The sequence below is a fragment of the Orussus abietinus genome, unplaced genomic scaffold (genome assembly GCF_000612105.2).
Source record: "Orussus abietinus isolate OABI.00-Male unplaced genomic scaffold, Oabi_2.0 scaffold41, whole genome shotgun sequence".
Taxonomy (NCBI): domain Eukaryota; kingdom Metazoa; phylum Arthropoda; class Insecta; order Hymenoptera; family Orussidae; genus Orussus; species Orussus abietinus.
This window is the reverse complement of record NW_019394496.1, coordinates 469443-492383: the sequence shown is the minus strand read 5'-3', so window position 1 is coordinate 492383 and position 22941 is coordinate 469443. Positions and strand designations below refer to the sequence as shown.

At 51.2% G+C, this 22941-nt stretch overlaps 1 protein-coding gene across 1 annotated transcript in view; it reads right to left on the bottom strand.

Annotated features, from left to right (window-relative positions):
• LOC105699938 (ephrin-B2) overlaps nucleotides 1-22941 on the bottom strand; it is a 755377-nt gene that overhangs the window by 265739 nt on the left and 466697 nt on the right. The window lies entirely within an intron of this gene.

Below are 22941 nucleotides of genomic sequence, written 5' to 3'. Positions count from 1 at the left end.
CGTTGGGCACGGAATTGCGCGCGATGCCTCCTGGCTTTAACTCTTTCTACCTCGAAAATCCATTCGGCAGGGTAAACACGTTAGAAACGAGCAAAAGGACCCAACCATCGAGTATTCACCGGGGATCATTGCAGTTAATTAAGAGTTCGACCCCCTGGCGATGCGGATGCCGGTTCCCTACGTATAGGGCCATGATATCGTCCTGTTAATATTTTTCTAATTTTTCATAAGTGAATTATCATCATTCATTTCCTGTTCTCCAAGTGTCGAGCAAGGATTGCCGCTTCTCGTCTCGAAATTGTAAGGATTTTGTCTCTCTTCCCTCTCTTGGCCTCTCCTTTTATCCTTCTCCTCGGGTTCTTTCGCGTTCTTTACGCATACGAATTGTGGTTAGCGGTTTGTCTCGCTTCACGGTCCTTCCAGCCGAAGAAGTAGAGAGTCGCTTAACGACTCGAAATAATCGCACAGGGTACAGGGATGAGCCTCTTGGGGCTCATGGGGCCCCCAGAAAAAGGGGCCCTATACCAGGGCTTCGCTAAATTCCAATCACGACGCGTCTTTAATTTCTCCTGCGCAGTAAGGGTCGCAAATCCCATCCTGCTTGCCGTGCGATTCGTCGAGCGCCTTGAGCTCGATTCCAGATTGGTCATGGTGTCCCATGCCCCTCACCTGGCTCGGGAAACCGGGGAACGCGGAATCGGGATTGCAGTCCTCCACGCGTCTCAGGACCTGCGGGGCTCCCGCAGCGGAGCGAACGGAATAATGGAACTGTCCCGGGTGCAGACTGGAAGGGTGGCGATTGGGGGAGAAGTGAAAAGAGAGGAAGGAAACGCCATGATAAGGACGCGCCGATGGCGCTAGGATTTCGTTCGCAGAAGCGGACCTGATGAGTGAGCCTACGCCATGATGAACGCATGAATTTTCTGCCTTTTGTGGTTATTCGAACAGTGTTGACGTTTTTTGTGGCGAGGATGGTCGGACGATTATGCGCGCGTGTATGGCGAAAGGAGACAAACACTCGTGGTACACGTGGAAGAGGAAAAGATAGACACGGATTGATAACGGCGCCTCCCCTGAGGGGATGAGTCCAGCGAAAGGATCTGTCAAATTTCAAGATGGCATTTCGACATTTCACCGGCACGTCGGAGACTGGACGATTACGCGTTAACGTGGGATTTCAACGATTTGACGAGATTTCGGACCAGAAACTGCTCAAGTTGGGACGAGATGTTTCCACCGGCAATTTTGTCCTTTCAATCGCGGAGCGGCATCGGCCATGTTGGACACATAAATCCGTAATTCGCATCACTCGATCGGATTCTATTTCGCAACGGCTGCGCCGAAGCATGTCGTAAATACGGAACGGTTAGCGGATAAGTTTAGCCCATTCGACGGGTGATCCACCCAGGACCATGAAATTCCCCTTCCCTCGGCAGGCGAGCGCACGTTAAAAACGTAGTCGGATCCTCGAAGTCCGAGGTAACGCTATTACGGGTATCTGCTTTACCGGCGCGTCTCCCCTCGGTACCCTAGAGTCCCTCGGCCACCCCTGGATATGGCGTCCATCGGCCGGTGAAACCCCATGGAAACGGGAAAAATCACACGCTCGTAAGTAAGAGTGCGAGCACGTAAGGGGACACGTAGAGCAAGTAGGTATCGGTTGCACGTACGCTACATGCCAGGGGCTTCACCTCGGTACGGCTCACTGGACTATGCCGGGCTCCCCCTTATGCTTTATGGCTTGTGGCTTATGGCTTATGCTCGTCCCATCATGCGGCCTAGCCGCGGTCCAAGGGACCGGGGAGAGCATCCCACGGGCTCCGGAAGTGCCGCCAACTTCCGAGATCGACGGATTCCTCCACCGCGATCGGACTCTTCGATACTCTCCAGTATTCGGTTTCTTTCGGGGGTTCAGGAATCGTCCGGTGTCCCATTCCCCCTTGTACAATTTTTCTCACTCATGCATACATTTTGACAAGTGTTGAAACATGCGATTCGGATTGTAAGGGCGACAGGAATTAAAACGAATTGCACGGGGAGGCGCTCCGTACCGATCCGTGCGGTACTCTGCCAGGGATCTCGACTGGGATGCCGATGAAGAAGTCAGGGTGAAGGTAACGCGAGAGAGGGATTTTATATACCATCTCCAGGGGCGATTTGGTCACGTTACAATCGAGTAACGCGCAAAAGTCGGGTCGTCGGCATCGGGTCCGCGTTTCCATGGAGGAAGGTGGGAGGAGGTCCTTGCCGGCGTCTCGAGAATTCCCGGAGGTCGGACGGCGATTTTTCGCGTCTCGCGTCCGAAGGTAATGGGGCTTCGGCTCTCTCGAGCACTAGCTACGGAGGTACGGCCCGTCGATGGCAGTGAGAGCCGGCGAGCGGAGTTAATGAAATGCAAACGGCGGCTCGCCGTGCCGTGGCAAAGCTTCGGCAGTCGTAACAAGCGCAAAATAAACGTACGAACAAATACCGGAGGCCGGCGCGATTGCCCGGGATAAAATAGTTCCGGAGGGCGGAATCGCGCGGGGAGAAATTAATAGGTGGATATTTATTAAATCGAATCGGCCTCCGGCTGAGTGAATCGGTATTTGTCCATTGTCTGCGCGATTTAATTGCAAACATCAATGTGTTTTATTTGCCGTCTAACCATCCGCGCTCGCGCTCACCCCCGCCGGCATGCGGTATGCCTTCGGTCGCGAATTTTTTCCCGCACACGGGCGAGCCGTTCGCAAAATTTGACGCTCGTATTTGCGCGGCCAAACATTTGTCCAACGACGGGCGCAAGTACGGCTCGGCTTTTGCGGCTCGTTCGTTTAAACTAATAAATCGGCGAGGCGAACGTCGCGCCGCTTTTTCGACCCTAGCACCGGCATTCCACGCATCTCACCTTTCCACTCGCCCAGCTACCAGCCAACGTACGACCTACGTTTTCCGCATGAACCTTGACTCCCCGATAAAAAATACCTACCCGAGGCCGTTCGATGGGTCTTTACGTCAAATTACAACGAACAAGGTGTACAACTTCTGGTCTGAAAGCCGCTAAATATCACCAATTGTTGTCCGATTTACAATATTTGCATCAACCAGACATTGATAGTGGCGCGTCGAAAGCTCGAGCGCTTAATATATTTTTTATCGCTTCACGGTTTCATCGGGATATATCCGCTGCCGAATCCGTGCATTAGACTCGTGTAGATTTTTAGTATCTCGAGAAATAACACGGCACAAGGTGGTCTCCTTTGTCATTGGCGGTATTCGCGTGGTTGTATTATAAGAAATATTTTCAGGGTGGCATGCAAAGGCTTTGGCAGGAGCCGCTCCACCTGCTACGTCATTGCGTCGTCGTCGTGCACGTCTCACTCGTTAAACGACGCGTCTATTTATTACGGCGGCCCTGGCGTTTGTGCACACGAGGGCTCTAATTGAATTTTCAACGTGCCGCCGTCTCGTGTTTACCTGTCTGTTTATTAATTGCTGGCACCACGGCTGGGAATACTCCCTGGGAGCTGGCGAGGACCGCCGAGATTGCGCGTTCAGGATTTCGATCGATATGGTCGAGCCCGTTGATCTCGTTTGCCGGTTTTAAAAGTGAAACTAGGAAAAGAGCGGACTTTTCGCTAATAGCACATTATGAGTTTGGAATTGCGTCTGACCCTTTCGGGGCGAAATACTTTCTACGTCTCATGAGATATGCGCCGACGCGCTAAATGTTGGACGCATTTAGTATTTACAACACTTTATAACATGTAAGTATTTGCAGCCTTGACCAGCTTTGACTCGTCTTGAGCAGCCTTAACCAGTCTTGACCAACCTTAACCAGTCTTGACCAACCTTTACCAGTCTTGACCAACCTTTACCAATCTTGACCAACCTTTACCAATCTTGACCAGCCTTTACCAATCTTGACCAGCCTCGATCAAGCCCGAGCAGCCTTCGTCAGCTCCTCTGTACCAAGCGTTCCAGCCCATCAGCAATTAGCGACACTCTTTGCATCCAGCTCTCATCTACTCGCTCACCCAGCCCGAGTCAAAGTAGAGCAGCCGAATCGCTTCCTTCCGCGGGAACTGCGATTCGTCGACATCGAGTCGCATGAGTCTCACCCCTCGGCCAGGCAAGGGTGGTTCCGCGAGTCGGGAGTGGTCCCGCGTCGCAAAGCTTCGACCGCGGGGGAGCTTTTCCGGGTTCTGGGAGGGTGACAGTAACGAGCGTGCGTAATTTCTCGCGCGCGCACACTTCTCCCCGATTGAAACAACGAGCGCCCATAGCACCCGCTGGCTTCTCTGCCGTCACCCCCTCGTCGAGACTCTTACCCTCCTGCCCCGACAACCTCGACGATCTCGACTCCCCGACTCGGCGATTTGTCCCCTCTCGCCTACCCGAGTCGGCATATACGTCCAATCAGACCGACGTATATACCCGGGCTACGAGTATTTATTCGATCGGGCTCTTTCTTAATATTCCGGAGAACAAGGCGCACGTGCGTACGCGCTCTGCATGAAAATGTACAAGTGCGGTGGTATTGATTTATTTTTTAATATCACACCAATGGACCGGTTGCTTCCTCCCCCTTTCCCACAAGCCATCGTGCTTGATTTAAATTGATACTCCCGCCGGACTCGATTAACGCGGATTATATCCATTGATAATAACAGCTGTGCTCTCGAGGCAAATCGCCAGTGACACGAGATTAACGTGGGATAACGCGCGAGCACTTTTTCCACTGGAACGTCTTCCTCTTCCTCCACCCAAGAAACTCTCCATTAGAAATTTATAAATCGCATGCACGAATGCCCGGAGCCTGGGAAACGTGGCGTGCATCACGAACACACAGTTTCAAGCTTGGTCTGCGTCGCGTGGATTATGTTTTAAATTTATTGCTCCTCGCATGACGGTCCAAGTTAGCATTCCGCGAGTCGCCCTTCTTTCCCTGCATCTATTGTCCCAAGTTAAGAGTTAAACCGGACAATTATCGGCGGACGAAAGCCATTCCTCGTCGCGTCGATAAGCCGTGCATGTCGTTAGGTCCTAATCGGTAATTCGCAGGTTTGCTTACGCTCATACGTGGAGTCACGTTCCGCCTACAATGAAATCCGACCGATACGAGAATCACTCCTCTCTGGCTGGGATTACTATAACTCAATTCCCATCTGAACGCGTAACAATCAGATCGATTAAGCACCCTCCCATTTTCGCTTCTTATTGCGGCGAAATAAGTATCTACCGATGGACCGTAACCGTCTGCTCGGCACGGCAGATTTGATTACCATTTACCGGCGGGCCTTTACGGGGTCGTTTTGTAAAATTGTCTCGCTACGAGAAATAGTATCGAGTGGTACGAGAACCTATTCTCCCCGGCTCCAAGTACCGCGACTCGATTTACCAGAGACGGGGATGCAATTGCATCCGCGCGAAGTACGGTTCCACGCAGCTGAAAGGGCCGAGGTTCGAGGGAATAAGGGCAGTTGACAGAGTCGGAGAATTCCGGCTTTAATTCGAATCCGATCCTCCGTGAAGTGTCGGACGGTGAACGACGATTGCCTGAGAACGGCACCTGGGAATGTATCGGGGTGGTACTCTCGCAGTACCCTGGTTCAATGCCTCCGGTCGATTCGACCGAACTTTAGGACACATTGGGGCGCACTAACTCGGTCTTAACTTCGATTCCGGAGTTTCCCCTTTTATTCGATATGCCGGGGGGCAAAGGGGACCAGGGATTCCACGTAAACCTGTACAACTGACGGTAAAGAGGCTCTCTCGAAATTTTCTAAAAATTAGTAACCATACCGACTATGCGATTGAACGGCGCAAATCGTAAGGGATAAAGTTGACTTTACTCGTTACCAAGAAATATAACATGGGCATAAGAAGTGTGGGAGATTTCGAAGAAAAAGATCGACATTCGAGCTCGGAGCTTGGACCTAGGTGAGAACGAGTAAGTGTCGTCGACATGCCTCCTAGGAACAAAGTCCTAGGTGGCACGTCGCTAACATTGGTAATTCGGTACAATATTCATATCTTTAGAGCCTAATTATTTAAATCGTAGTTTTTGAACCGTGACTACGAAAGAGGCGCGCTCTTCTCGAGTAGGGAATAAGAAGCTTCGAAGTTCCCGAAGAAAGACCAGAGAGCACGCGAGCCGAAGAGTCTCCCCTTAAGTAGAAATTAAAATGCGGAGTTAATTTCTCGGTCGTTCGATTCCGGAAGAATGGAGTTCCGCCTCATAAAGGGTCTTTAGGGTATAATGGAAGATTAATTCGACGAGCTGGCCTCGGCGTCGAGGCGGCAATTACGGCGGGCCAGAGGCGTCGCCGTCGTTTCGTGAGGGAAATTCGTGCTGGGCCTTCGTCGATACTCGAGGCGCGTACCCGAGGTCGGTCCGCGCTTTATATCATTTTTATAAATTAAATCTTATATCAGGCCCCGCGTGCGAGAGTCGGCCGCGGCCGTAACTTGGGGCATTACAATAATAAAGAGTCGGGTTAGGTGGCGGAGCCAAGCGCCTCGGTGACTCGAGCATTTCCATAATCCGACGGATCTGCGCCCAATGAAAACCTCGGGTTTACGCCCCTCGGTTGCAGGCATTATCCGCGAGGGGAGGGCGCCTCGGTTAACGAGGGTGCCTTACGTATAATTTATGCCTTCCGGAACGGTGTCGTCGAAAAATGTATCGCTCGTTCCGGCGCCCCGAAGAGATGGCCGAGGAGGTTCCGCGGCTCCTCCAGGACCTTACTCCGGGAGGCGCGAGAGCCGTCCGCCTCTTGACGACCTTCCCTCGCCCAGGAATACATAAATTCTGGATTAAACTGGACCGTTACGAAGACTGGTTGCCGCCGAGTAATTGAACGTTCTTCGCACGTCAGCGAGGGGAGAGCCTCCTCGAGCGGAACGACTTCGGGCCCGGCGAAAACTTTTCATCGGCACACTTGGGCGACGCGCACCCAACTTCCTGCCGATCGGTTCGAAACGAGCCAAGTTACCCGAAACGCGTACTCAGGGACTCGAACAAAGTCTGGCACTATAGGAAGGATTAACCTAGGTGAGACAATAACGGAGGGGTATTTCGCTGGATAGAACGATCAAGGTGGACGAACGTCCCAGCTGGAGAACGGGTACCAGGCGGATCGGGAACCATCCCAGGTACAGGCGACACCGGACCGCCGTCGTCCCGTAGAAGCTGAAAGAAAGTCAAATCTGGATGGCTTGGAGGTCCTGACCCTCTTCACCGACTCTCAAGGTCCTGACCAAAGCCCTGGATCCTGGACCCACATCCATCGGCGCCGTCGAATCCCGCGACGCGAACGAGGAAGTAGGGAAGTCCCATCACGCACGGAGTGCGCGTCCGCGTCTAAAACGGGCAGATGAAGTCTTGAAAACGGTGCGGAGGGAACACGTGGCCGATCCCCGAGCGGGGGTCAAGCGTTCCCGCGGCGGAATCGACGGGCACTTCGCAGTCGGATCGTTCCGCATTTCAGCGGCCATTCTTAGGAGTCTCGCGGGTCTCGTCTTAGACGAGCGTCCTGACCTTCGATGGACTTTGATCCCGCGGTGCATCCTTCAAGCTTGCCGCGGCATAGCCCATATTGAATTCAGCGGTCGTGCGATGCGCCGTGCTCGGCTCGGCTCGTATTAGCAGTAACTCAGAATTATTAGCTTACGCGCACACGCGTGCGCGGATCGGGTGCCCCGGCGTGTGCGGTTTGCGTGTCGTGCGCGGCCTGTGTGGCGCGCGCACGCTCGCGCACTCGCATTATGCCTCGATCGGCGTTGCCCGGTCGGTAGTATCCGAGAAACGGCCCAAGCCGGAGAGGAGACTGCCGGTCTCTACGTGACGGTATGCGCCTTGGCATTCGGCTCCGCACAGGTTCATCGTGCGAGTGCTGCCTCCGCGAACCGATCGTTGCTTTTGCCCCTTTTATGCCCCCCGAGCCTCCTTTTTCCTCGCGCTTGTCCCGCCCGGATAACGCCGGACCGGTGGCTCCGGTACCGTCTTCTGGTACCATTCGGAACCCTCGTAAACCTGCCGGGGTCCTGGAGCCGGGTCGGAGTTTATCGAGGGACGATACCCGCTCTTCGGGTCCGGCCACCGTTCGGCTCCTTCGCCGTCATCGCCGGCATGCCTTCTGCCTCTCTTTTCGAAGGACCCCGTGGACTCCTGGGGGTGTCATCTAGGGAGAGGTCGTACGAGAATGCCTGGGAATGGAATTTTTATGACGAACGGATTATTTTTTATCCAAATGTAGACGGGGGGTCGAACAGTTGGTCGCGAATGGCCAGTATCCCATGTTCAAGGAGAGGGGAAATGGAAATCTAGTTAACGCGTTTTCGGGGATGTTTCTCTAGGAAGTGGAACTATAGGGACTGGATTCGTTTACGAGGAACACGTGGCGGGGGATGATGCGTCCAAACCATCGCGGTTGGTCTTCAACACCCAGGAACGCGTGACTCGAAGCATCAAGCCGGTAGCGGACGAGATGAAAGAGAACCGGAAGGGATTCGTTCGATCGAGTCTACGTTCACGAGTCGATGCACGTCCCGATCGATCGAAGCTTTCACTTTCGATCGACGTCGACGGCCACTTTGTTGCGGAAGCTCCCTCGACGTCGACGTCGCGTCAGCGCCGTTGGGCTCGTGGGAGAGAAAGACTTTCTATCGCTCGCGATCTTTGCAAGATGGATACCAGACGACCTAATGTTATTATCCTTGCAACACCCGGTAAAGTATATACCTACCCTTTCCATGGAACTCCTAGAAAATCCCTTCCTAATTTGCTGTCAATCTCCACAGTGGTATCATCAAGATGCACGTTGCATCGATCATCTCCTAATTTAGAGAACTCGAAACAAGGATTTACCCTTAATCCGCCGCTGAACCGACAAATTACTTTATTAAAATTAACGGATACAATACGTTCCGAAGTAAAATTTGAAAAAAGGAAAATTCAAAGGCTCGATCCTCTGAGTAGAACCGCGATGCTAATATCGTGCGTAGAATTACGCGGTGTTTCCGTCTCACGTGCGTACCCATATGATTCCGATTTTCGTCCTGATCGTATCCGCATGTTGGATTTTTGTGAAGCTCAAGTACCCGCAAGTTCGATTTTCGCAAATTTCCCGTACTCGCACGTCCGATTTTCGTTACCCTCGAATACTGACAATGAGTTGGTACCCTCACCCGCAAGGTAATAGACGTAATTCTACGTGAAAAGTCCACAAGCCGGTCTCGGGTGAAGAGCAGAAGTGACATAGATACCGACCAAGCTCTTCCGGCCCCAGAGAGCATCTCAATTGTGCAACGCACAGAAACTACCCCGTTAACGCGGAGTGTTTGAAAGCTAGGCAAGGAAGAGCCGGCGGCGCCGGTTGCGCAACGGTTGCCCAGGTAAACCGTGGGTGCTAGAGTAGAGGCGATTAGACGTATCGTTCCCATCGGCAAGCAGCGATGTCACTCGAGAGGGGCACTCGTCCCTCTCAAGTCGCCGCCGGACTGATTACGGGCTTACGGCCGCGGCCACGGGCGCGACGTTCGATGCCATGAGAAATCCTTCGAGGAGGACTACGGTTAGGCATGAATCAAGCTTAGTCCCGTCGTTGGACACTCGGGTGATTTAAAGGTGGCGACCAGAAACGGAGAAAGGAGCCCCACGTACGCGCGGCCGCATAACGCATTGCGCGTCGCCGTGCGGTATCGAGAGGATAAAAAGGAATTATAATGCCGCTCAGGGTGCGCGGTGCCTTCTTATCAAAACATGGAGTGCGTTTAGCATTATTTATTGGTTATTAAGATTGCGGAGCCCGAGGCCATAGCCGAGGCCCTCCATGGCCCGGCGCAGCGTCTCCTTTTTACGAGCTTTCCGGGGTGCGGAAGAGAGGACGCGGATTCGATATGAGAGAAAAACATCGTTAATCCAACCATAATTTTCGGCCGACACTTTTTTACAAAAAGTCCCGGCTAAGGAGCAGGAATTTAAGGGGTTTAACTCCCTTTTGTGATGCCTCCTGTCCCGCGAATTATGAACCGACGGATTATGACGGATGCGGTGACATTGTTTATTGAATTCCAGAAATTGATTTCATTAAAGCTGCCGGCGTAACCGGAGAGGTCGGAGAACGGGAACCCGAGGGACAGGTCGCGAGTTCGCAGGAAAACGTTTTTTACGCCAAAGTCATTACCGGTCCCCGTCTTTGGGTAATGGATCCGGCGATGGTCCCCGAGTGCTCGCTTCCGGAGGATCGCGTTTAAGTTCATTAATTTCGCGATGGTTTCGGGGGGTTTTGCCGAATTTTTCGCCGACGGGATTCGAAATTACGGCCCGCGACGTCTCCGTGTCGAGCTAAACGTCGAATTACAATTAGCGAGGTAGCCCTAGGGGCCGCAATCAACTTAAGGACCGAGTCTCTGGCCCGTCCTCGTTGCTCTTCGCGAGGTTTGTCTTGCCGAGTCCCTCGGCCTCGGATGTTCCTTTAGTTCGCGAAATACTGCTTACCCAGAGTCTATAGAAAACTCCTCGACTCGGCAGGAGTCGGAATTCCGCCTTGGGACGAGGTCGGGCCACAATTAGTCCATTCACCGATTACTCTCAACCGGGAGCGTTTCCGGAAAGGGCCATTACCGTGACGTGTCCCGAATGGGTCATTGACTCGTGCTTTTCTCGGTCTCGTCCTCTCAATCGGAGAATTTAAATAGAAATTTACTTCCAGACCTCCGGGGCTCTTTCGGGGTCTCCGTACGACGGCCGTTCCTTCGAACCAATGACCCGGCCTCGATTAAGGCAGCCTTAGTTAGCGCGATTCCTTCGGAAAGAAATGTTTCCACTTGGCAAGAGGTCGAGCTTCGAGCGGAAGCTTTCGCTGTATCGGAGAAAAAGCGTAAGAGGAGGCTGCGGAGACAAACGGGAGAGAACGGAAGCCGGGAGCCCCGGTAAGAACGAGAGGGAGGATTTTTAAGAGCCGCGAACACGAAGATCCTTCTACGAACGTGAGCTATCTCCTCTGGGTGGTACATATACAGCATAGGCGTAATGGGGCAACTTGTCAGCTACTGCAGCTCGTCCGTCAGAAACCTAGTCCCGGACGAGCGCCGCCTCTTTCCTGGGGAGTTTGTATTCAAGGGAATAACCACGAGGAGTGCTAGGAATCAGCATTTGATACGCCGGACACGTACCGACCCTGAGCATAGGAGAGGAAGAGGATCGTGGAAGGAGCGAACGTCACGACGAGTCGCTTCTTCCTAGGTATAAGCGACATGGATGCGTTTCGTTACCCGTAAGCGAGAGCTCGCGCATAAACGAGTCGCTCCTGGTCTTAAACATGTCCGGGACCGGTGGATAAGTGACCGTGAGCGCCGCGAATCCTACCGCTGATGCGGATCTTTCACCATCCGGGCTGCCTTTTAACGAGGGCTCGCTGGAACTTGGAAAATGGGTGTGCCTTGAAAACCATTTGGCAGATGAGGAACCCTTTTCGAGCCTTCTAAGACCCGTGGACCGTAATTATAATGTTCAGGGTGTAACGATTCCTGCCGATTTAGACATCGCAAATGGAGTCACGAAACCCTGCACAATTTTATTTCCCTTATAAGGCATCGCATAGTAGCAAATCAGTCGATTACAGGAACGCAAATCGGATAACTCGATGCGAATTTCCTAGCTCCCACGTTTTATATAGCAAAATGGTTGACTCGAGTTCGATTGATCGACGCGTCTGGTTGCCGATTTTTCAATTAATATTTATAAATAAACTGTGCACCGTAGAGAATATATTGTACAGGACTTTCCGGCATCATTTTCGATAAGACATGCAATCTGTCAGCTGTGAGCATGAATTCTCTTACACTCCGCGGACATTAGCGTCATTGGCGAATTGACTGTTCGTGATTTTTTTGTTTTTTCACCGTGAAGCTTCTAGCGATGGAAAGTAATTGTAGCGAATCATCTACGGCAAATGGTACGATAATCCTCTCTGAATAATTCTATATCGCGGATATCCGGATATCTCTACATCCGGAGGAGGATGCATCCGTTCTTGCCGATCGCGACTCGACTCGCATCCCAATGGACCGTTTTTCTCGCTCGCTGCTCGCAGATCGCAGCCTCGGATATCCTCGCGCATGCAAGTGAGAGATCCTTTAGCGGCGGCTCGTCGCTATTAGAAGTTGGCAACTTAAACCACCTTTATTTGCCCGCGGTATCGCGGCCGATCGACTCCAGCTTCCGCTCTGTAACTTGACTCGAGTTCGGCCGATCACCCGAGATCGCATCTCGCGTGTTGAGCCGAGCAGTTCGAGTGCTAGCGAAATCCCGCCGCGGGATTTACGTGTCTATTAGCGCGTATATCGGCGAATTTCACTGCGCCCAAGCCGCCATATTGTTTTTTCCACGGGTGTCGTAAGAACGGCAAGATTACGAGAGCGCTTTCCTCCGACCGAGCGGCTCTTAACGATAAAATGATCGGACCCCATTGCAGTCGAACCAATACCAGAGATGAGTTGGGAGATTGCTCACGGGCAATAGAAAGAACGAACAGCCGTCCATCTTTTTGGCCACGTTGTCCCTCCTATTTTTTTTCTATATCCTTCTGTCAGGATTGACAGGGAAGAGACGTCGAACAATCATTTTCATATATATTTTGTCGAGTCTGCATTTATATGGACTTTTGCAAACTTAGTAATATGAAAAATACCAATTCAGTAAATTTAACGAGATCGATGTACCATTAATATTCTTGACTTTTAGTAACTTATTCCCTCTCCAACCTCAGACTTCCTGGGTTTTTTTTTTTTTTAATGTTCTGTTTTGCCTGTTCTTTTGTACCCCTTTCCAGGTGTAGGTGGATCACCACAGGATCCATTCTTTTTTTTTTTCAAGTCATCATGGGTAGTTCATCGCCGCAGATCTTGTTGGCCTTGTTGGTAAGGGATGTTAAAAGATGTTAATCGGTGTTTGTTATCCCAGGGATAAGTTGGGGGCAGAAATGAGGAGGATCCATGAATTCGGCCGCTATTGGGGGGTATCGGGTGGCAAGTGCGTTAGTCGTCCGCATCCTCCACCTGGGGGCAGCACAGGACGCGATCGCACGACCCTGCCCGTCAGCAATTTCCCGGCTCATCTCTGCCGATACTTACTTCGCACCGAGAAAACGTTTCTCCTTGCTCGACGACAATTACTCGATTACGATCGGCCTCCTCTACCCAATGGCGTTGCACGGTACCTCCCATCTCGCGATTTGATCTCACACGCGCATCTTGCGAAACGTAACATCGACACTTCACGGGCGAACGCGAAGTTCGCCATTTTCTGTGAAAGAATTCCTTTGAGTTAACACGTTTCCCAGAAAGCTGCGTTACGCTTCCTACATAATGACTATGGCAGGTATGTACTCTGCGAGTACCGTGTCGTAAATGCCCGAGTACATGCCCATTTTATTGCTTTATTATTGACTAATAGTGCTGCTCGAAGGATTGAATTCATTTGACATCGTTTCTTATTATCTCCTCGTTTTTAAAATCTGCAGATTGTGCGAGGGGGCTAATGCGAAGTTTACATGGGAATTAAGGGAACGTTTCATCATTATCTGGTAGTTACACATATTATTATGGAAATGGAGGCTCCACCTTTACCCACACGTTCCAGATTAGAGATATCATGCCGCCGCCGTCATGTGAGATTATTGGAATCGTCACGGGCACTTGCACGCCCGTTAATGATACGATATCGAAGAGAATGTAATACCCTGTGATAGGATCGTTTTCGTTGAAAGTTATACCGTAGTATAGCAGATAGCATCGTACTAATTGCAACACAGTACGCAAATGTCTAGCGGAGATCAATCTTCTATGCGCTCGGCTCGAAAAAGTCTCCCCTAATGATCAGCCTCGAATCTAAAAATGGGAAATGAAATTCTTGAAGGGAGAAAAACTGAAAGATATCCTTGTGGCAACTCGCAGCTACGAAATTGACTCAATTTCGAGAAAAAATATGGGTAATGAATCCATTCGGCAACGATGTACAATTTTTTATGATCATGTTCCGAATCGATGGTAATACAAGTTCGTAGGTAAAATTAAGTTTCGATGGAGAATTAATTTTCGTCTAGTGGACGTCGGGTGTATCGGATCAAAGGGAAGTCACGAACACCGCTTTGAAATTTTCGAAGTCGGGGAAAACTAGCCCTGAGGAGGCCGATGGTTTACGAGAAGGGGAGAACGAAGCGAGTACGCGTACAATGAAGATGTTCATCCCTTGGATGTGCGGCTGAACGCAAGAAGATGGCTCCTCAACGGGGAAGAAGCGGAAACGTCGGCTTTCCATGACGTGGCAGATGAAAACTTTGACGGCTCGTCGGGCGGTAGCGGTTTCGAAATTACCGGGATGGCTGCTAACAATGGAAGCTAAATCTAAGGGGCCTTGGCAACGCTGGCTTTGCCATAACTTCATCCTCGGCTCGGTTGACGCTAATTGGCGTATCGTGCCGTAATGCGGTCACGCCATTATCTGCCCACCGGCTGATATTGCATTCCGATGTAGACGTTTCATAGTTTCATACTTTCATCGGCAACTAGGGTGCACGACCTCCGGGGATCTTCCAACTGATTAAACGAAAGAATTCTGGACCAATAAAGTGAATTCGGCATGGTCGATTAGGTGGTTGCCTCGTGGTAAAGTTGGTGTTCAGGGGTGGCTGAATCATCTCCTGATAAGTGGGGATGCTGGGCCCTCTTCGCGTGGGGTGAAACCACGGAGAGCAATTTTATGTACCTTGTGGAATTTCAATAAATTGAACCGTCTTTTCGGGTACTTATTTAGCCAGAAAAATCGGGTCTCAGGAGATGTCGGTAGAACTGATCGATGCTGGCAAACTTTAATTTCAATGTACCCGTTGAAGTGCAACGCGAGTTACGAGACGCGGTATATCAGTTCGATGCTCATAAACGGTGGAATCGAGATACTTTCTTCGCGCAGTCTACTCGCCAAGGAGTAATGTTCCTGTATTAGCAACCGCAAGCTGTACATCATAGGCTACATTAGAAATCTCGGGGATCGTGATGTGGATTACAGTTTCCCCGTCTTACAATCTGTCATGTTGCGGAGTAACCCTCTTAACAAACAAGTCGCTCTGGACATTAAGATTGATGCTCCTACGGATACCATGAACAGGTGGTTCTAGGAATACATCTATATTCTCTCGCAGTACCCGTACATGCTTTCGCCGATGATGTACCAAAACCTGCTCCACCCAAGGAGCTTTCGCGTTAAGTACCTTAGCCTCCTTCCGAAATACCCCTCTTCCCAAAAGTTGCTAGAGATGATTTCTTTGGCACGTCTAGGTAGCTGTCATGGCGGCCATTTTCTCGCACGTATTTCGGAAGACTCAATGAACGGTTAACGCGGCCGCGGACGGGCAAGATGCATAAATCAGCGGGGTTTTATTTCGAGTTAAGCCAGCTTTAGGACTCGTCCCATTAGGGCCCTCCAGGACTCGGCATTGCGTAAGTACGCACCGGGGTAGATTAAGAGGCTCTTCGCGACTCTTAAATATCTTATTAAAGAGCACGGCAATGGTCTATTAAGTCACTCCTTTCTGTTTTTCCTTCCTTTTACGGCTCAGCCCGGTATCGCTAATGCGTTCTACCGACGCCCTGGTCCACGCCTCGGCATCCACTTCTCGCTCGCTCGCGCGTCGCTCCGCAAGATCAAGAAGAATGGCGTCCATCCGAACGATTCGGAGCGACGCCATTAAACAGGCATCCCGGCCTCTAAACCGCGAATCGCGAATTTCTTTACGACGCGGCCCTCGCAAGATTTAACCCGTTAAGACCGCGGTCGCTTACCGGCTCTCGAATTCATCTGGACCAGCGCGCCCGAGGAATTCCGGATCTTTTGCCGACCCCCGAAAGCAGCTGCTTAAAAGATGGCCGGCTGCTTGTGATGCAGTGCCCCTGCCGTTTTCGCGTAACAAAAAGGAAATCTACATCCAGAGGGTAAAAAGAAAAGGGTAGAATTAATTTGGAGACGTTGGTTTTACGCCCGTTCAAATAGCCGGTTCCTGGTTAAATGGCCGATAATGTGAGGTTATGTCGCGAAAGGTGGACTACTGAAAATAGCCGCAGCACGGTGCTTTCGATACGCCAGGGGTACGGTGAAGGCGCCCGAGAGGGAAATTATGGGTAACATAAAGTTATTAAATAATTATAAAATTCAGGCTGGACATGTTCTATTTATGGTACTTGTAACCGTAAATATCGCGCAAGGTAACGTGACGTGTAGCGCTTGTAATCAAGCTTAGGTACGAGTATGTAAAAAGCGTCGTATATAAAGTTGTTTACGAGCAAAGGATAAGGCGGAGAATTATGCAAATGGCCTCGTAGAATTTTCGAATTCTGCCTTTAGTATTTTACTCGAAAAGTGGGATATTTCGATGCCTCGATGACGGAGGTTCCCACGGCCGGGTATTTGTTAAGGCAAATTGGACGAGTGGGTGAGGAAATTATTTATACCGCGACTAGTCGCGGGCATTGTGTGCGTCATTTTCCATTCGCTGTCTATTTTGGCATCTCGGTTGTGGGATGGAATTCTGCACGGCGGCCAAAAATGCACGGAGAGGTGGTAAAATATTCAGAAAGCTTCGCACTCCGGCGTCCCAAAAGTTTTGAAGCGTGTCCGTTGCTTCCGTTGCATTATGAATTTTCGGAATAAAGTGGATGGACTCGTAGGAATTCCAGACGGCTGCTTATCGTCGCGATAGCTGCACTGATGCGTTCCTCTAAATTCCTCCAAGTACTTCCTCCCCTAAGTTCATGTCGAATTTATATCGTCGACTAAATACCGAGAGAGGTGGAAAGTCGAAGGAAGACGTCAAACTCGTGAACTTAAAACGACTCGGGCCCTTCCAAAATTGAAGGCATCCCCGCCCATCTCGATGGATAAATAATAACAAAGAGGCGCGTCTCAACCCGATACCGTTGCAGCCGTGAAATGCGATTCCTGGTGGAAAACTTCACGCGGGAGATATCGAGCAAGAAGCGGCACTATAACGAGGGCCGTCCGACGAGGCGTCCGGGTATTAATTATGAACAACGCGAACAAAGTTTCGATATCCGTCTGGGGGAAAATAAAGCGGAATTCTAACACTTTGCCGGCGCTGGTCGACGTCCCGATCGCCCGCCCCTCCGGCTCTTATTGAATTTCAATTATTTATCGGAAAGCCCTCCGCTAATTGCGAGGAGCACCGCAAGAAACGGTCGCCGCCTTCACGGTCGGGCAGACCGCAAGAAGCGAGCCGACGAGCCGCGAAACCGGGCTACCTTGGACAGTGAAAACGAGAATTACCGCGGACGCTTACGCACGCGTGCGACTTGCGTGCGACTCGCGCGCGACTTGCGTGCGAACGACGCGGAGGCGCGCGAACGCGCCTTGTGGGTGTCGCGCGCCGCCGCCTATCGGCAGTGCTCTCGTTTCCATTTTGACGTAGAATTGCGTCTTTTTTTTCTTTGCGTATAGTGGTACCAGCACAGAATTCGAGCGTTACGAAAATCCCGCGTGCGAGTACGCGTACGAGACAAAAACACCGCGTAATTCCACGTGCAATGTAAGCATTGCGATTCTGTCCAAAGGATGAAATCCAGGAATTTCTTTTTTCCAAAGTCACGCGACCAATTCCTGCACCAAGAAAAAATGTCATTGAGCGAAATCAATATTTGTCAATTCAAATAATTAAATATTCGAATTAACAAAATATTTCGTTTGGTACAATTCGAAGAAATATATCTTACGTCCAATGACACTATTTTCCGCAGGGTGAATAAACCGAATTTTACGTCACCCTACGCCTACACTTAGAACTTCATAAATCACTGGATGGGTTCCCGCACAAATACATTATGCTCGATTAGACATCGAATCCCTATCCCTAAGTCGTTGCACATGCAGTGACGCATGCAAGTGCCTTCACCTCGACGGGATTCCACGGTTCCGCGACAATTACGGAGGCATCGCAGAAATTTCATGCGAAGACCCTAACGTCGGTCTTGGTGCCGCGTCTACCTGTGATATCCGCACGCGTGGTTCCGCGACGGTGGAATAATTATGTTTGCGTCCATGCGCACGGGAGACTCGCATTCTAGCAATGGCATGTTACCGGGGTTAATTGTATTGGCTCCCTCGGCCTCATTCTCATTCAATCGTGATCATTAACCGCGGAGAGCATCTTCCTACATGTCGCGCACACCCGAACGCGGCCGTGTGCGGACGCCAGCGGCCACGTACGAGCTGCACCTACGGCCACACGCGAAATGCACCTATGGGCACATGCAACATGCATATGCGCATGTGCCCGGGTAGGTGATTTCGCTCCGTCCCATTGCCCAGAGCCCGCTCTGTCGCCGTGGCCTTAACTAACGAACGAGGGTGCATGCACGTTTCTCAGTGCTGCCTTTCTATCGATACAAATTAATAGCATCTTCGGGCCCTGATGCATTGCGGCCCGGCCGCCCGGACATGACCTTGCTCAACACTTGATACGCCGACCATGGCCACCATGGACACAGGACGTGGGCAGACCACGTCCAATTCTGGGTTTCCGAGCTCTGGCTTGGCTGAGGTAGACCGAGGCGAGTAAATTGATATTTTTCTCGAGGATCTTTATCATACTTCTGATCTTCGCGACCCTGAAGAACCAGCGAAGAAGATAAGGAAAGTCTCCGTGAACTGGTTTCGATCTTGGGGGTTGGCTATTGGAAGTCGAGGAAGATTCTGGGTATGGAGAAAATTGCGGTGACCCGTAATATTGCTTCGGTTCATGCCGTTATCATGGGGTGGCCATGGTACTCTGCAAATTTGGTACACGTGGGGGTCTTCCTTTCGGTGTTGCCGATACTCTGTTGGGGTATTTCGAGAGCAAAATGTCCGTTTAAAGACCCCATTTATTGTAAATGTAGTCTCGCGGCACCGAGGCGCGGTGTCGAGCACGGCTGACTATTATCGCCAACACGCTCAACAGTCGTGTTCACGATTTTCCCGCTTGTATCTCGCGCAGTCGCAAGGTGGAACAACGTTTACTCCAGCGTCCGGGGACAAGCCGAATGCTTAACCGCCCATTTAGATGGTCCCGAGGTCTCGAGCGCGCTTTACGACGATGCAGCTCGTAAATCGGGGCGCATCCGCTTTCCGGGTTTTTCCCCCAGCGGTTCCGCACCGGGTACTCGCGCTCCCGAAGTAGACGCCCCAAAACCTGCGTCAATGGGTCGTTGATTGTTCCTCGGACGAAACCTCCCTCGACCTCGATACGGCGAGGCCAATAAAACCGAACGGTAACCCAAATATAATAAATTCGTCAAGAGACCGACCATCGGTCGCGTCCAATCAGAGTTCCATTATTGGCCGCACTTGGAGGCAGGTCGAATCGAGTCCTCCTCGGTGGCCTGCCTCCTGTTCCTTCGTTCCAGATCCTCCACCTGCCGCCAGGGGGCAGCCTGGTCGCGGCCCACCGACGACAAATTGGTCGCGCGTCACTCGATCGAGCTGGGCTTTTTGATTATGGCGAGTTAGCACGAACGGCTTATAATCGCGCCCGCGATTCAAAGGGCCTAGGAGGCTAGCTCGCTGTGGAAGGGCCCAGCTAATCAGAGATTTAATTGATAGCAGGGGCCGAGCACGACCGGTGACCGCTCGAGCCCGCCGCGGACCAGCTCCCACAGGCCACACGAGTGGAGCTCGCGACGAAGGTCAGGACGCAGTTCCACATTGTGGGCCCGGTGGAGTGTGGGTCCAAAGGCTCCACACACGGTTCTGGCGTTATCGGGCCCCTGCGAAAGAGGACGGGGCCGTAATACATATGTAACGCGACGGGACTGCGGGACGGGGGCGACGAAGAGGACGGGGACCACGACGGGGACCAGGATGGGGACCAGGATGGGGATGAGGGTAGAATGGGTTACGGGCTACTTAGTCCTGAGCTCTTCATTAGCGTCGTCGGCCAATCGCGAGCACGAGGCCTCGGCCGATGCGAGCCTTCCTATTTCGTTCGAGTGCGATCACGGAGGTCGATCCCTGGATTGATTTTACGGATCCCTCTGTCTCTTTCTTGGGCCATGATGGTGACACCGGACCCGGAATGCGCGGGCTCGATCAGCGGCCCTCCGATACGGCCATTCGCTAATTAAACGGCGATCCGGACACGTACGTGAACGGAGTTTGGGATTGCAACGGTCTTGGCAATTGTCGAAAGTCAATATTGATGATACGACGTGCCGATGTTGGGACAGAGGTGGCGGGAACTGGTACTCGCTGGGAAATTGATTCGGAGACCCGGTACCAGGGACCAAGGCAATCCCTGTTCCTCGTGGACAGTTTTCGTCCAACCTCTCCAGATTAAAAGGGGTACCAAAGTGAACACTGGAAGCACGTTATCGCGGGATACAGAATTGGAGCTGGATACAAAGTAACCGACCAGTGGGTGTTGTAAGGTATCAGCCGTTTCCCCCGATTTTTCTCAGCTGGACTTGCCAAGGCTGCCTCTTTCGATACATGGGGTACCGAGGGCACTTAAATTCTACGTCGATCGGGGAATAGCGATAGCGATTGGCTGTCGACTCGCCAGCTACAGGTCCATGGCCCGGTCTAGAGTCTTGGAGGCCTTGGGAACTAGTTTGCTGAGATTCCTGGAGGATTCCTCGATCGAGGGCGCCGGCGCTGTTACCTTTTCTCTCCCTTCGGGTTTCTCCAGGACTTATCTCGAGAACTCCGCGAGATTACCGTGGGGCTGCACCCCGGAGGATGAATATTGTTGGCACTTACCTGAAACAAAGGAAAGGCGAAAATTACGTTCGGTCGTTCGCCCGGTCGGGACGTTCTTTGGGGCGTGGGTGTTGGGGTGCTAGTTAGGGTGCTTTCCAGGGGCAGGGGTCACTGGGGCCTTTCTGGGAAGGGGCTACCGTGGCGGGGGAAGTGGAGGCGCGTTCAAAGACGAGTAATTAAATGTATTTTCCCTACCCTTCGTTTTCACCTTTTGTCGGGAACTTCGGGCATCTGGCAGCCTCCGCTATTAATATTAATGCCGCCCTCAATGGTTCGCCGGGTAATTTCGCGCACTAAGTATACCGCAGCCTCGGCACCCACCGGGGGATAATTGCTGACCAAACAAAGGCCAATAGAATTACGAGGAATTCCCGTAGAAGACACCGTTGAGTTCGGCAGCCTGACGAGGGGCAGTCTAATTTTTTCCCCGGAAGTGGTAAAAGTAACGTCAAGAGGACAACATCCCGAAGAGGAAGAGGAAGTCGGTATTGTGGTCCTGGAAGAACTGGAAATCCTCGAGATTTAATATAAGGACCAGGCAAGAAATGGCCGACATAAACGCGAAAAGTACCGCTGTAAACGTTGCAGTAAAGATGTCAACGTAACTTAAAATGCGATTTCTTTGGCATTAAAGGCCGCATCATTTTTGGTTACGTCACTTTTACAGGGAATTAGATTGAACCCAGATTATATTTAAGGAGGTAGGAGAATGGGGCAGATCTCGGTTTGAATATATGCAAACCTCGCGATTCTATTTATTTAATATTTCAATTGTTTTGAAAGTAACGGTAAGAGGAAATGGTACCTAAAACGCGCGGTTCATTTTGAAGTTTACCTCGCGGCCCTTTCTCAACAGGGCGAGATGAAAATTATATCGAAGTCGTTTATAAACGGAGTTTTAACGCCACTTAGGACCTTTGACTGCTTTTGCGTTTAGAGCTGGTTTCACTTCTGATTGTATCCAGATGTATTTCGTCTAGGGTTAAATGCAAGTTGGTGGGGGCTTGCAGGAAAGATTTCCGGCAGAATTGAGCCGTGTTAATTCAAAGCCACTGCTTTCGAGTGCCAACTGGAATTGGACTAGCTAGTTAAGGAAGATTAGACCGGAACAGTGGTCGTTGCAGGGGGCCATCACTAGGACTACGTCACGGCGGCTTTGGCCACGCACTGCTTTAAATTTGCTACGGTAATCGCGTATGTAGAGTGCATGTTGCACGTGCATGCACTTTTACGCAGGGAAACCCAGTGTCTACTTTACACTCGGCTTCTGCTCTCTCGGCGTTGTTCCAGGGTCGGTTAATTTATTCACGCGATACCTCTTTCTCCTTTTTGCAATAACCCTTTCCTCCTGCTCGTCTCGCGGATCTTCCATTTTCATCTCTCCATTTAGGGCTATGCTAAATTTTATTAACCACTCATTAAACCTGAAACCTCTTCCAGAGAGTGATGTGCTTTGCATAGGAGGATGTTTTCTCTTCAGTTGGTGAAGACTTTCATGTCCCGCAGGTTTTCACCTGCGACTCTAAGAGGAAGTTGTCGTATACTTTGCAGGAGAGTTAGGAAATAACAAGGGAACGGTATGTGATAAATTCGAAGGTGTAATTATTTCGTTCAATCACCATTATGTCCGGTTTGCGGGGCTCGATGGTATCGGTCGCGTGTGTATGGGCGACGAGATTCGATGGTCGACGGGCTGCCGAAACGCACCGACCTTTTCGCCTTTACGACCTTGTCCGGCGCAATTTCGACGGAGTAATTTACTGGGGCAACCCTGTGCTCGGTATCTGCGACGGTTGTGCAGTTACCGACAGGGGGTGAAGGAACTCGTAGCATGTACCCTCCATTATCCGTCATTACGTACGCTAACCTTGAGGTCTAGTCTAACCTGCGGGCTGACCGCGAGCTTGTGATACTGCGGAACGTCCGTCGATTTCAGACACTCGGAACCGACCCTAACCTCGGGCAAGATTTATCTCCTCGGAATTTCGAGCATCCATGTACGAGGAAATTATTCGGTGAATTATTTAACAGGGAGATTGGATGAAATCAATAATCTAAAAAGACGCCACCGTGAGTCCAGGGGTTGATCCAAGGGGTTGATACCCTTTATACGTGGTATTATGTATCCGATAAAACGTTGTAGATTGTACTAT